Raw genomic sequence first — 16172 nt, 5'->3', positions numbered from 1 at the left:
GAAATGTCATTGATGTAAAAATAAAATATATCAACACAAATTATTTTTTTAAATAAATGGCATTTGACAATTTGTTCCAAGAATTAAAGGTTTTTAGTTTCTCTCTCTTTTTAAATTCAGAGATGGAATTTAGGATAAAGGTGAATATTAGAAGAATCAAATAGCTTTGTTACTTAGCAGCATAGCAGTGTATCACAAAGTGAAAAGGATCCTAGGCATTTGCTAAATACAATACGTTATATTTAAGTGAAGAAATTTTATTTGGATGGCACAGATATATGGTAAATTGCTACTGTCATTTTTACAATAGCCCAGATATAGTCAGTATTTTAGTATTTATAACAACTACAAAACAACTGCTACTCCTCCCAGGAGTCTCTCTCACCTGTGCCTCTTCTAAGCTTGATTCCAGAGTACCACAGAATGTGTATTACCTCTCACAAACTCATCTTCCAGCTCACTTATCCCTAGGGAAAAAAAGTTCTTAAATGAAACCTCCATCCCCAACTTGCTCTACTGCATCATTCTGGTTAAAATTATGATTTGGTAGGGAGTGGAGAAGAGGAAATAGATATGTGCTTTATTATTTAAAATAAAAGCCCCATCCATTGACTCTATCATTCCACTGGCAGAGTAACTAGGTTTATAAGGTGCAGTGAATGCAGAATATATTGAGGGTTCTAAAACTAAAACCACAGCTACAATTTGAAGCATAAACTCTAGAGTAGGCTTGAGTAACTGCAGGCTAGGCTGTCAATTGCATATGTTAAATGTTAAGAAACTGCTCTTATCATTCTAATTGCAGAATCCTAATTGGAAATCTATAGTGCTAACAGTGTGTAGATTTAGATTTTTAGAGCCCATAGAAAGCACTCAAGTATCACAACCAACTGGGAAAATGGACTACCTTGCAGTACAATTTAAACCAGCTCATTACTGTCCCTCTCCTATGTATTGTGTCATCAAATACTTTTGGGTTGACAAAATGAACCTAAATTATAGTGATCAGCAGAGGGATGTGAATCTAGGCAACATAACATTGATCGATCCTCTGAAGCAGACTGAGGGTTTTATTGAAGGAAAAATAACAGGAATTAAAAATAAAACTTTTATAAGGCCAATTTTATTGATGATGCGGCATTTCCACATCCTCAGTAACAGAAGCCAGTTGTATTATTTTCCGAAAAGAAATCACGAACATTTATCATACCAAATCACTTGGTGTCCATCACTTTGAAAAAATACACTAATTGAAACAATAACGCTAGTTTAAACTTAGAAGGCAACTGCAATGTCTCCCCCCAAAAAAAGGTTTCAAAATATGTGATGTTTTCCTTTGGGTCTTATTGTCAGGATTTGCCTGCCAAAAGCTATTGCTTCTGCCACCCACATCTTTGGCCTCAGCCCAGTGCTTCCAATTACCTGCTCCCACCTTCTGGGTCCAGATTAGCCACACTGGGATTATAAAAGTTGTAGACCCAAGACAGAAGAACCGTTTTGGTTATTAAACTTCTTTTTACTAGGCTTTGCCCCTGCTCGACTGTGTTGTTTTGTCATTCCAGATTCTGGTCATTTCTTTCTTGACCATCTCCAGGGATTCTTGACCACCTACTTTTAGCCCTGTGATACCACCTTTGGCTGGTTTTCCTTTGTTTTGATTCGGACCCCTGGCTTGGTCTGCCCTGTGGCATACTTTCTTCTGGCTTCCCTAGGTCAGGCTTCTTGATGTTTCTCAACTCTTGATATGACTTTGTATCACCTGGATTCTGGACCTATCACCACTTTCATTTTGCCCTAACACTTGCCTGCTCTTTTCGTGCCTTGCCCAGCTACTTGTATTCTTCACACAATGTTATCTGCTAGTATGTGTTCAAACTATTAGTTACTCACCTGGTTCTAGTCCCTTTGGCTCTCCATTTTCTGTCAGTTTCCAGGCACATCTCTGGGTCGAGGCCACCCCTGTGTAGATTTAGATTTCCCTCCCTAAAATAAATGCTTTCCTCCCAGCCCAATCCTTTCTCATCCAGGTCCCACAGTAGGCCCCTCCAATTGCCCATACTCCCAGAGCTGACATTTGAGTTGAGTGTAAGCTGCCAGGCACATTTTGAGGTGCATCAACTCTCGCTCACTCTGTGGTACTATTTAATCAATTACTGATCCATTGACCTTAGACAAGTCACTTAGCCTCTCTGTATTTCACTTTCCCCATTGAGCAGATACTTGTTCTAAGTAAGAAAAATGTGCTGGGCTACTCTGTAACCTAAACTGCCGACATCCTTCCTGAAACATAGACAGTATGTCTATACAGGTACTTTTCATTTGAGGTTGACACTTCATTCTAAGATTTCTCCAAACTCATTCTTTCCTCCCATTTTCCCCAAACCCTAAATCATGATTTTATAAAATTTCCCTTCTGCCAACTTCTCCTAAAACTACATGGCTGGCCAAAGCCTCATCTTGCATACCTCTCCAAAAAGCATTTTGTTTACCAAAGGAGAGAATCTGTTTGTCTTGGTTGTTCAAAAGACTAAAGGAATTCCCTATATTCTTAGCTTTTCACAGTATGTATGGAGGAAAGGGTACAAAAGTGAGAAAGACTAAGAACAATGCTAAGGTGGCATAGTGTAGTGAAAAGTGCTGTGGATTTGAACTTGGAAGACTCCAGTTTTGCCACTAAATGTAAAACCCTGTGTGAGTCACTACCTCTCTAGGAGCCTCAGTTTCTTCATGTGTAAAATGTGGGGGTTAGAGTAGATCAGTCTAAGGTCATGATTCTGAAGTCCCTTCAGGACCCACTGTTCTTTGTTTAAGAGTCTCTATAGCTCTAACAATATGTTCTGAGATCCAGGTCAGGTCTGACACTTTCCATTCTATCCTATGATCCTGTCAAACATTCTTAAATAGTCCAGTGAATGAAGTGCAGGGTTCAGAATGACTATGACTTTGTAGGGAGAAACCCATTCTTTGTCCCAGCCTAAGAAATCTGTTCACTGATCACCTTAAACCTTTCAGTGACTGGCAAATAAGGGACCCCTCCTTCCTGCTACAAACAAAGGTCGGCATAAGGGTTTAAGCTGTTTTCAGAAGACAGAATCCATAAATATAAGTGTAGCTTTTTATGGGGATTCATTACTTAGAAATTGCTACAATGAAATTAGAAAACGAAGGGAAAAATCCAATACAAACTCAAGAAAGAAATGAATTAAGGGAATTTTTTGAATATATACACATAAACATTATACATACATATATACACAGCCACACACACATACCATATATATGTGTGTACATGTACACACATATTATGTTATAGATACATACATATACATACTATATCACATACATATATAAATAGTTTTCTAGATTTTCTCCCTAAGAATAAATTTTATTTATGCAGCACATTCATGTATGTATGTGTATTTTCTTTTTAAAAATAATAGCTTTTTATTTTCAAAATATATGCAAAGATAGTGTTTAACATTTACCCTTGCAAAACCTTGTGTTTCGAATTTTTCTCTCTTCTCACCAGCCCCTCCCCTAGACAGCAAGTAATCCAATATAGGTTAAACATATACAGTTCTTCTATACATATTTCCACATTTATCATGCTGCACAAGAAAAGTCAAAGCAAAAAGAAAAAAAAAATGAGAAAGAAAAAAAGCAATCAAACAACAACAAAAAAGGTGAAAATACTGTGTTGTGCTACACATTCAGTTCCCATGGTTCTGGATGCAGATGGCTCTCTCCATCACAAGTCTATTGGAATTGGCCTTAATCACCTCATTGTTAGCTTTCTAATTTTTTTTATCCATTATAAGAGCTGATATTCATCTCTATTTTTTTCCTTTTGTTTTGCATTGATGGAAGAAGGGGAGAAAACACCTTTGGAAAAATCTAGAGTTTGAAATATTGAGAAGTAATTCTCTCATGTTCTATTCTTTTTTTCTTCCTTCATTAGCCTGTTACTGTTGGGAAAATAGGAAAGTGATGCATTGAAAATTTCTCTTCTATCAGTTCCAGGGATTGACATTAAGTACAGATCAAGGAGAATCGATGCTAGTTATTCATATTCTTTGCTTGTGGTATTCAAGTAACGGTCAGACTGGCTTCCAGCTTTCCCTTACACATGTGTAAACACAACTCCAATATTATAAGGGGGCAGGGTGGAGTTAACTTCATAGGAATTTGCTTAATGTGGAGCTTTCAGGAATGTATCTGGTCTGTAAAATGAACTTCACCTATAAGCAAAGTGCAAAAACAAAAACTCCTGATTTCGAAGACCCAAAGAGAGGTGACCAACACTCCATGAGGAATTCCTTAGAGAGAGGAAATGCTGAGGACTCACAGAGCTTTTTCACAAAAGGGTTGTCCTTGGACACCTTACTTCCCAAAGCGGCTTTCCTAAGAAAAGACCAACCTTCCTAAGAGCACATTCTTGTCACTTTTGCAATCTAAAGTAATATGAAATAAAATGATCATGGATAACTTAAATCCATTGACAATTCCTAGTCTTAACGTTCCAACCTTCTTTCCTATAACATTTTAAAATTGAATGAGCAGAGAAATAAACCAAATTGGCTTATTTTCAATTTCTCTCCATGCTCCTGCACTCCCTCTGGTGGAGATGTCAATAAGCAGAGCAATGATCAAAAGTTGGGCAGCAGGAAAGGGGAGAAATAAAGGGCCTCAGCAATCCACAAATGGTAACTAAATAGCTTCAAAATTCATTTTTAAAACCTAGAAACATATATTGTTTTTTGTTTGTTTGTTTGTTTGTTTGTTTTTTAATACAACAAGCCTATTGCCCTCTTTACACAGAAAACCGTCCTTACTTTGAGGCACTCTGTGTTCAGAATACACTCAAAGCCATAGTATAAGATAATATTTACTTTTTTAACTAGAGTATCCTGAGAACACAATAGTTCCAAGCAAGTCATTTATTTGAGCAAATAACATAGCAAAGTATAACAAAATAAATGACAAGAAAGTACCCCCTATACACACCAGAAAATATTCTATCACTAATTGTCATAACACCCCTTGGGGGGAAAAAGTCATACACACATGTAAGACACACACATGGAATACACATGGTTAGGAAATATACATGAAGAGGGGCATGTATGGGAACCTTTCAGAATGAGAGAAAACTAAACCTTACACATTGAAGAGCCACTGATGTCATCTGGTGATGTCATCTGTGCTCTTCTGGGCAACAAAGCTGAGTTATTGCTAATTTCTCCTATCAACCACTGATCTCCAGCAGCAATATAGTTTCTAATTTACCAAGTTTAGCAACATATATTGTTAGCATTTCATTGCCATTTATAAAATGTGTCCTGATAATCTCACTTATCAATAGTTGCCCTGGTTGTCAGCAGACTCAAGATAGTTCACAATCATTGGGGGAAAAGTATTATTTGGCAAAATTAAATCTTTAGAAACCTCAATTTGCCCTGTTTTGTTTTATTTGGGACAGGAATATGTACGACTAGACTGCACTAAACAATTCTGTAACAAATTCCATTTTGAGGTTCATATGCTGAATATAACACTGGACAATATGATCTCCTTCATTCATGCTGTTCCCACCTTGAATTTATTTCACTCCTTACTACCCAGAAACATTCCACAACTGCTTCAAGATCATCAAGAATCCAAGTTGCTTCCCCAGATGAAGTCTTTCTTATCTTCTTTAAGTATTTGATCTGAATTATTTCCAAGTTTTAATTAACTTTAGAGGTAATCCAGTCCCATTTCCCACATAATTCAAGGATCTCATAATAGACAGACTTCCACCTTTTAAAATTCCTGTACTTAGGGGCTATATTACATTGAATTGAAATGTGCCTCCCTTTGTTCCCCACCTCTAGCATGTACTCCTAAGTTCTAATCCTGTCCTGTATGGCTATATTGCCGAGCACTTGAGGGATGTGTGTGTGTGTGATGTTTTGTCTACTATACCTTACATGCCCCTCCCCTCACTTAATTATATACTGGCTTGTATTGCTCATTGTTTTTTTTGTATTAAACCATAGGATTTTATGGTCTAATAATAGTGATAACATCATAGCTACCATACCTTCTTCCTTCCGCATTTTTATTTTGACTTGTCATTTACTTAAGCCTATCTCAAGTCCTACCTTGTTCACGAAGCCTTCCTCAATTATGGCAATCCATTTTGGTATAGTTTATCTATATCTTATGACCTAGAACACAATCCATCATTTCAGTTCCTGTGATTTCTTTCATCTGTGTGACTAGCCCATCCACATCAACCATTCTGTTCAGAGTTGCTTGGTCTGAAAACTGATCAATTTATTAATAAGCTTCTATGACCTTAGCTAGACTGGTCTTCAAAAGACATGACATACAGTCTCTTCCTGAATCAGTACTCAAAATCTTTCCAGTTCAAGAGGATCAAGGTGATCTGTCAGGGTTTATAGGTTGCTGATAAAGCTTTCAAAACCCTAGGATTACCTTCCCATAATGATGAGGCATCAGGGGATTTTATTGGAGTTCAAATATTTAGTCTAATTTTTCCATTTCAGTCTGCTATCCTCATTATCCTTGCCCCAAATAATACTGTAAGCTTCTTCAAGGTAAAGACCTCTTTTTTCAAATCACATCTCCTTTTCTTGTATCCATGCACAATATCTAGCACATGTAGGACACAACACTTGAGTTAAGTGCTTGTGGACTGTTTTCTCAGTTGGAACCCAACTGGATCTATAAGAAGGCAGACACTGGAACCCCAAAGTGGGACACGAGTGTCTTTATGCTCACGGACAAGAAGACACTAACCATTACTCACAGGGCATCTCCATTTAAACCAGAAAGCTTGGGGAGTCGATGTGGAAAGAACTCAGGCCTTGAAATTTGAACAAGGGGTTACTCTGGAACCTGGGGCCCAGACTTCAGTTTACTTATCTATCAAATGAAAGATTTGGGCTAGATAGTCTCTAATGTCCCTTCCAGTTTGGGGGTCTTCTTTTTGTCTAGGCAAATAAGCTGGACTTTATTTGAATTAACTGCAATTCCAGTAAATAGAAAATCATTTTGATGGGAGTCTTTAGTGGGACTTCTTGAATGCTTATGGATTTTATTAACTCTAAATGGATGTCTCCCCCCTCCAACACTGTATTAATAACATAAAAAACCCCATAGCTACCCATAATCACGTGCTCTTGGCAGCGTGCAAGAATTAGGCTGCTCCTGTAGACGATTGTCAAGTTGGAAAAGCTGGCAGTACCAGCCCAACAAGCTTATCTCTAGCTCCTGCAGCGGCAGGGATGCTTGGTGATCAGTGCTGTTCAGAGAGGGAGTGGCGGACACCAAGAGCCCTGGCTATGGCCACAGCCAGGTCTGGGAGGGGAGGAGGCTCCCCCCGCTGCAGGCGGCCATCTCCCCTTCCCCCCTCTCGTGGGTTCTGGGCTGAGGCCGGGGACTGTCCGGAGCTGATCTCGGGCTCCCATTGGCCGCTGTCTGCTGTGACGTCACGATCATGATGAGAATTGATGATCGGACACGCTGATTTCATTGTCTGAGGCGGCGGTGGAGACCCAGGAAAAATCTCGCTGAATCCGCCCTGCCCGGCGCTAGCCCGCCCCGGGGAGCCTCGGATTACGGCCGCTTTCCCATCACGCCCGAGGTAAGCCCCGCACCTAGTGGAGTGGGCTGGGGGTGAAGGGCAAGGGGGGGCAGGGCAGTGAGCTACTGGTCCGCCCAGTGGGGGGCCCTCAGGGGCCGAGGCCTGCGGAGCCAGGGCAGTCGAGCAGCTGCGCGGGGCCCCCAGAGCCCAGCGTTGCTCCCCTCAGGGCCCGGGCGGCGGCGGGGCGGAGCGGAGCTGGGGAGGGGGCTGCCGCGGGCACAGCCCAGGGGGCCCGGGGCCTGGGGCCCCGGAGCTCCCGGGTTCGGGGCTCGCCCCTTGCCTCGCCTGGCCTGGCCTCGCCGGAGGAGGAGGAGGAGGAAGAGGAGAGGAGGAGGTGGCGCCTTTTCCTCACATAAGAGGGGGGCGAATTCTGCCGCTTCTAGATTGTACTGGACAGTAGCTTTCCCACAGCCCGACTCTTACGCGCGGAGGGCTCTGCGCCTGCGCAGTCCCACCTGCGCGAGGGTGGGGCGCGCGGTGAGGGGCGGGCTAGCGTGCGCAAGCGCACTTCTACGCTGGACTTGGGGCTGCACTCTGCCTGGGGACTGGAGGAGGAAGAGGAGGAGGAGGCGGAGACTGGTGAAGTTGGAAGGAAACCTAGTTGGAAAGCTAAAGATGAACCTGGTAGGGATGGGATTTGTGTGGGTGGGGTAATAACATCAATTCTTCCAATGGACAGCATCATTGTCAAGTTCTTTTGGTCTACTTCCCATTGACTCCATTCTCTTAGCTTCTCTTAAGCCCACCTTGCTACTTCCTCTGCAGTTAGAACCCCATTTTCTCATGCTAAGTATGACCCCCTACCTGCAACTGCATTTGAGGAGCCTCACGAGGCCGTGGGGCCTTCTGGGTGGGATTTTCCCTCCCTTCAGCTGTACCCTTTTCAAGTTGAAGCCACGTGTCTGAGTTTCCTCTTTTAGGTCCCACACCCGTCTCCTTAATTGTCCCAAAGCTCTTCTAATTTGGAGTGACCTCACCCCCGTTGGGGTTGCCTTACTCAGAGCCCGAGACTAACCGAACAACAAACTCTCTGGCACGTGGAGCGAGTAGTCAGCAGTTCAAGATGGACGGCACCTTCTGTGCGCCGCAAGAACTAAGTGCTGTTGGCTGAAGTAGTTGGCTGTCCATTTTGTGCTTTGGACCCCCCAGTGAAGGCATACCATCAAATTATTCTTTGCCTTTCTTTTTTTTGAAGGTATTTATCGCATCCCAATAGGTTTTTTTTTCCTTCTTTGTCTCCACTGCTGCCATCTTAGTTCATGCTGCCGTAATCTCAAAGCAATTACAAACTCTTAACTCTTCCCCCATTCCCATTCGCTTTCCCAGTTCATCCTGTATACCCCTGCCAGAATAATCTTCAAATCCTATTTTCATGATGATGTTTCCCTTCTCAGAAGCTTTTAGTGCCTCTCTATTGCCTGCTGCACCACTACTAAAATCTTCTGCCTAACTACCCTCAGGGCCCCACCTTAATTCTCCATTTTTATTTGTCTCTGTTCCTCATTGCCTGTCTCTTCATTGTCCCCCAAACACACGTACCCTACTCATTCACACCTCTGCCTCGTCACTTGGGTTTTTAACCAATCTTCTCACTCCCCAATCCCCCTCCCAAAAACACACATATCTGGAATACTTTCCCTTCTGTGGCTCACCATCTTTCAAGGCTAAACTCAAGCCTTGACAAAGTAAACATAGAATCACAGATTTAGAGACAGATGAAGAAACTGAGGCCTAGGGAATTTCAGAAATTTGCCCTAAATCATAACTTCCAAACACACACACACATATAGGCAGATGATGACTCAACTTGAAATAATTCAAAATCAACATATGAAAAATCTAAAAAATCACTGTTGTAGGCCATCAGAAATAAACTGTATGTTGATCCTAATAAGAGAAGATCCTTTCTTTGTTAATCATCAATTTTTTTCCTCTTTCTCTAATTTATGCCGTTCACCTAGGCTTTCTTTCTTTTTTTTTTTTTTAAGCATATGGGTCCATTTATCATAGCATTGATGGTGTCTTTTTTTACTAGACACTGGCAAATTAGTCAGATATGCTCAAATCTGGGGATCTAGAGATGGATAGAACATGCTAAAATGATGCTTCCCATGTTTGGGGTGGGGAAGGACATGGCTAACAAAGTATGAGCATGTAATGTGTTTATTTCCCCTCCCCCCAAATCTTTGGAGTATTATAATTCCTATCTCAATAAGAATTTTGAAGATGTGCTCAGGCATTCACTCCTTTCCCCTTATCTTATGTCTTAACAAAGTGTAAATTCCCCTGATTTTCCTTTCCCCATTGATGAGGCCTTCCTTCTGTTTTGATTATATTTCACTTGAGCTCTGATCTTTTGTTTGGCCTTTAAAAGGAACCCACACAGCTACAAAAAGAGACTAAATAGAGGTAGGAGAGGTGGGTGCTAAAGCTTCTGGAGAGAAGCTTCCACAGCCACACAACCCATGATTATCATAAGACCATAGATTTAGAGCTATAAGAGAGCATCAAGACAAGCTAGTCCAATCCCTTCATTGGGTAGATGAGAAAATTGAGGTTCATATAGGTTAAGTGACTTTACCAAAGTTAACAGTAAGTAGCAGAACTGGATTTGAAACCATGTGCATCAAGGAACTGAACTAGCACTGTATGGAGTTAGAGTAGAAAATGCTTTCTGTTGGTGTAATTCTCCTGCAGGCATAGCTAAAATCCAGGAATGTGAGCCTTTATTCTAGCAGAACAAAAGCTTCTTGAGGACAGGGGCCATTTTTCCTTTTTTCTTTGTATCTCTGGGGCACTGCACATAGTTGGCATTTAATAAATGCTTTCTGAATGAGACAGGACCTCTGCTTTACTATGCTCTACTCCTGAAATCAGTGGCAAGCATTCAAATTGTGATCCTATTCTGAGCAACTGTAAATAAAATAATAAAGCATAGGCGTAATTAATATATTATTTTTCTGTGATTTGCTTAAGAGGCTCAGAAGCAGATGGACCCCAATGTAGTTTTTCCATTGTTTAGCCAACGTTCCATTCTATAAGTTTTAACTGGGACTTCCTGATACAGAATGCATTTTAATGATGCATGCAGTAGAGAGTTAGCTGTAGTCTCACACTAGAATGTGAATTAAAGACAGCACAACCATGGGTTTCCACAAGAGAGAAGTTATCAGCGAGCATCAAGGATACAAAAAAAAAGTGAAAACAATCCCTGCCCTCTAGAGCAATCTAATGGGGAAATTAGATATAAACAATTATGAACAAATAAGACATAGGTTAAATTGGAGCTAATCACAGAAGAAGATGCTAGCATTAAGGGAAGACCAGGAAAGGCTTCTGCTAAGTAGGATTCTAGTTGAGTTTTGAAGGAAGCTAGAAAAGCCTAGAAGAAGAAACAAGGAGGGATAGCATTCTGGGAAACAGGGACATTGAGTGAAATGCATGGGGTAAGGAAATAGTGTCTTGTTTGTTTGAAGAGCAGCAAGGAGCCTGGGGGTCTGTGAAAAGATGTGGGAAAGGGGGAGGAGTAAGGTGGAAGAAGATTGAAAAGGCAGGAGAAAGGGTAGGCTGGGGAGGTCTTTGAAAGCCAAAGAGAAGATTTTATACTGGATTTTGGAGGAAATAAGGTACCCTGGAGAGGAGCTGGAAAAAGGTCTACCTGAACTGAGGAAGAATTTAGAAGGTTCAGAGTGGTCCACCTGAAGGAGGGGGCAGAAAAGAGGAGAAATAAATTTAGACACAGATGATTTCTTTGTATAGCCCACCATTGTACACTCAGAAACCAGAGACAGATGAAGATGTAAAACATTAGGAAATCACCAGACATTCATATCCTCTAGCACCTAAAGAATGAAGGCACAGGACCACATGGTCCCCGGGGAGTAGAGGAATCAGCACCAGGTGGAGACATAGACTGGTGTGGAAATACAGACTGATGAAGAGAGAGAGAAGAGGAACTAGTATTGGATGGAAATTTGGAAGGGGAGGAGATGAGTTGCTAGAACATATGTAAATAGGGAAAAAGATCAACATGGCAGAAAGCCATGACAGAGCTTCATCCAAGGGGGTACAGTAAGTCATGTGGACTGTGCGGATACCTGTGGAGATGGAGGATTGCCAGAGGGAAGGTTGCTTGACTCTCAAGCAATTCTGAGTTGTTTTTTTTTTGTTTTTGTTTTTTTCTGCTTGGGGCAAAGCACTTAAAGTAGTACTGGAAATCTGGAGCAGTAGTATAAAACTCAAATAGAAATTGGGTGCCCCTAACCCATACATAAGGGTCCTTGCAAGTGCATGCTGACTTAGAAACTGCTTATTATTGACATTATCTTTGTCTTATTGTATTTGTATTTTGTTAAATATTTCCCAGTTACATTTTAATCTGGTTCCAGTGCACTAGGGAGGGTGGTAGGCTGCCCGTGTGTTTAACATAAACACATCTTGGTCTACAAGATTGTATAGGTTCCTGGGCAAGGCAGACCACACCAGAAGAGATTGTTTAAGGCCTCAGGTATGAGTCCTTTGAGTTTTCTGTTGGAGTAAATAAAATTCATTCTATATTTAATGTTTTGTTAGCCTGAGTGCTTTCATGGAGACTGATGGCTTTCTTCCCTTGTTTGTGGAGACCTAAACATGAGCCAAAATTCTGATGTTCCTCTGGGGAGACCTGGTAGGAGCTTGAACCATAGAATGATTAAAAAGCCTTCAAGATCAAACCTTGTGTGTGTGAGTTTAGAGCTTTGTTAATGGACCATAAGCATATAATAATGCATTTTTTCTTTATGATAATATATAAAGGATCTATAGAGGTGACATTTATACAACATTTCAAGGTTTTCAAAGTGTCATACATCTTTTATTTCTCATTTGGTTCTCACAACCCTTGAGGTAGGTATTATAGATGTTGTCACCCCCATTTTAGAGTTGACAAAATTGAAATCAATCCACTTGCCCAAAATTTCACCAGGATTTGAACCTAGTTTCTCTGAAACCAGATCCAGTGTTCTTTACTCTGTATTACCATGCCTACTTGGTAAAAGGAGAAATTAGATCAACTGGTATTAGTTAGGGTCCTTTCTCTTCAGCAAGCATACTATGTGCAGAATCCTCAACCAGTCCTACTTGGATGCCTCATTGTGGTGTGGAGGTAACCCTAGATTCTTGAAGGTTGGGCTAGCCATAACCATACCAACAGGTCCAACCAATCTGAAATGTATGGCTGTGGGGACGGATTTTGTGTTTGTTGGGGGAGAACCAGCCTAATTAAATGTCAAAAGATGCATTATCAAGACCGTTAACCGATGGGAAATAGTTTTCTTTTAACCACAGTAACTCATTAAGAAAAGAGTTGTCATCATAACTGCAGAGAGTGCCCTAGCTGATGGAATTAAAGACAGCTTTGAAACACTGAATTGTTTGTGTAGGGAGCTATGCTAGGTACCAGAAGAAAAAAACTTGACTTCTTCGCTACACGTGTGGCTTCTTTGCTGTGAGTATTTTGCCCACCCATAAGATCGCAATCTTTCTTTGCTTTCATTCCATGGGATTCTTGAAGAACCCACATACAAGAGGTCTTCTCATTCTTTTTATAACTTGGGGGTACCAATATATCATTTTGCTGTCCATCTCTCATTTGTCATTTTCTCTGCTTGACCAGCCCAACTCGTTTTAGGGGGATAATCCAAAGATAGTTATATAAAAAGGTCTTGAGTTCATGGAATTCACAATCTAATAATAGTGAGGATATTACACATATGCAAATAACTGTAACTGTCTTAAGAAACAAGTAAAGTACAAATGTCTTTGCCTAGCATTAAAGGCCCTCCAAAATTTGGTGCCATCCTCCCTTGCCAGCCTCATTTCATACTACTTTCCGCCACAAACTCTGTACCTCAGTAAAAGCAGGTAATCTCTGCCCTTCCCACAATCAATCAATTAATAAGCATTTTTTAATCACTATTATGTATTAGACCTTGTGTTAAGTGCTAGAGATGCAAAAAGAGGCAAAAGACAGCCTTCAAGGAGTTTATAATCTACCACATGCAAACCAGCACATACAAAGCAAGCTCTATATGGGCTAAATTGGAAATGATGAACAGAGAGAAGGCACTAGTATTGAGAAGGCTTGCTTTTCTATGCCTTTGCTTATTTCTTGAGTCTTGAATGTCTTCCATTGCTAGTCATCCTTGAGAGTCCATTGCAGAGCTTTTACATACCATCTCAATGGTCTAAACCAGTGGTTCTCAAAGAGAGAGAATTCTCCCCTAGAGAATTCTGGGGATCTCTGAAACCCTTTTAGAGGGTCTACAAATTCAAAAATAGTTTTTATTTCCTATATGGTAAATGTCTATAAATATAACCCAGGTAAACAAAAATGCTTTGGAGAGATCCTCAATAATTTTTAACAGGATAAAGATACTGAAAACAAAAGTTTGAGAACCACTGGTCTAAACTTTATTTTAAAAATCTCTAATGTAGTCATTTATACATAATATTATAATAATTATCTCTTTTTATGTGTGTCATTCCCCTCCTAGATTGTAAATTCTGTGAGGCAAGAACTGTGTTGTATTTAAACTTGGTGTCTTTCTTAGCACATAATAGTGTTCTGCACATAGTAGGTGCTTTATAAATGCTCGTTAAATGAATTATACATAAATGCATAAGAGAAGTACAACCTGGATACTCTGCAGTCTCAGACTAAAGAATGATTATTGACTGGAAGGAGCAAGGAAAGCATCATGGAAGATGGGGCAGATGAGCATCCTTTAAAGCAGAGGTATCAAACACACTGCCCATGGGTGCATTTGGCCCATTATACCCCTGACTACCCCCTGAACCAGCTTAAAATATAATTGGGAAATATTTAACAAAATTAATAAAAATACAAGAACACATAGATGATATTACATTTTAAAAGGGTCAACATCGGGCCCATAGCAGTCCTTATCTATGTATTAGAGATCCCTATTTCTATTTGTCTTTGACACTACTGATTTAAAGGAAAGATATGATTTTAACAGGAAAAGATTGGAGGGACAGCATCCTCAATGTAGGAAGTGGAATTACAAAGACACAGAAGTGAGACTGCATGGGAAGGTGCACTGGGGCTGATAAGTAGTCCAGGCTAGCCAAAGCAGGGATTCCTTTTTTTTTTTTTAATTTAATAACAGCTTTTTGTTTTCAAAATACATGCAAAACCATGTGTTTCAAATTTTTCTCTCTCCCTTACCCTCACTTTTCTCCCCTAGACAACAAGTAATCCAATTTAGGTTAAACGTGCAGTTCTTCTAAACATATTTCCATATTTATCATGCTGCACAAGGCAAATAAGATCAAAAAGGGAAAAAAAACAGTAACAAAAAAGGCAAAAATACTAAAAATACTAGGTGCTCATTCAGTCTCCATAGTCCTCTCTCTGGATGTGGATGGCTCTCTCAATCACAAGTCTATTGGAATTGCTTTGAATTACCTCTTTGTTGAAAAGAGCCAAATCCATTAGAGTTGTCCATCACATAATCTTGTCATTGCCATGTACAGTGTTCTCTTGGTCCTGCTGATTTCACTCAGCCTCAGTTCCTGTGAGTCTCTCCAGACCTCTCTGAAATCATCCTGCTCATCATTTCTTATAGAACAATAATATTCCATAACATTCATATACCATAGCTTATTCAGCCATTCTCCAACTGATGGGCATCCACTCAGTTTCCAGTTTCTTGCCACTACAAAATGGGCTGCTACAAACAATTTTGCACATGTGGGGCCTTCTCCCTCTTTTATGATTTCTTTGGGATACAGGCCCAGGAGAAATACTGCTGAATCAAAGGAGATGCACAGTTTGATAGCTCTTTGGGCATAGTTGGGAAATTATAGAGCAGGGCTTCTTAAACTTCTTCCATTTGTGACTTCTTTTTACCCAAGAAATTTTTATGTGACCCCAGGTATATAGGTATATAAAAGAGGGATACAAATCAACCATTTAAATTTCAATTCGATTTTAAAATAAATCATAATTTCATGACCCCCACATTCAGTTACAAGACCTTGTGTGAGCTTGTGAACCACAGTTGAAGATGCTGGAAGCTAGAACATAGTGCAAACAGATGGGAATAGAAAAGGCTGGAAAGGCGTAAGAGAACCAGACTCTATAGGGCCCAGAAAACCCTGTTAAGGAGATTGAACTTTATTTGGAAGACTATAGTAAGCCATAGAGGAATTTTGAGCAGTGGAGTGACATGATCAGATCTGTGCATAAAAAAGAGTTATCTAGTATCATTGTGGCTGATGTAGAGATTTGCCAGGAGGCTGTTGTAAAAATCCACACTATTAACTAGTAATGAAGGCATGAATTAAAGGGGTGGCAGTGCAGCTAAATGGAACAGTGGAGAGAGTAGTGAGTCTGGAGTCAAGAAGACTCATCTTCATGAATCTGAATCTGGCCTCAGACACTTTCCAGCTGTGTGACCCTGGACAAGTCATTTAACCCTGTTTGCCTCAGTTTCCTCCTCTGTAGAATGAGTTGCAG

The 16172-nt window shown here is 40.4% G+C and overlaps 1 protein-coding gene across 4 annotated transcripts in view; it reads left to right on the top strand.

Annotated features, from left to right (window-relative positions):
* The first annotated feature begins 6839 nt into the window (after positions 1-6839).
* The window catches only part of HDX (highly divergent homeobox), a 108988-nt gene continuing 99655 nt past the window's right edge, over positions 6840-16172 (top strand). For 2 of the 4 annotated variants that reach the window (XM_051967876.1, XM_051967875.1), the window contains exon 1: positions 6841-7651. The gene's annotated coding sequence lies outside the window, so the exon portion shown is untranslated. Of the gene's footprint in view, positions 7652-16172 lie in introns of all 4 variants that reach the window. The other 2 variants (XM_051967877.1, XM_051967879.1) reach the window with 2 other exon arrangements.

Source organism: Antechinus flavipes, chromosome X (assembly GCF_016432865.1).
Source record: "Antechinus flavipes isolate AdamAnt ecotype Samford, QLD, Australia chromosome X, AdamAnt_v2, whole genome shotgun sequence".
Classification (NCBI taxonomy): Eukaryota; Metazoa; Chordata; class Mammalia; order Dasyuromorphia; family Dasyuridae; genus Antechinus; species Antechinus flavipes.
The sequence above is the reverse complement of the archived record's forward strand: the minus strand, read 5'-3'. Positions and strand labels throughout refer to the sequence as shown.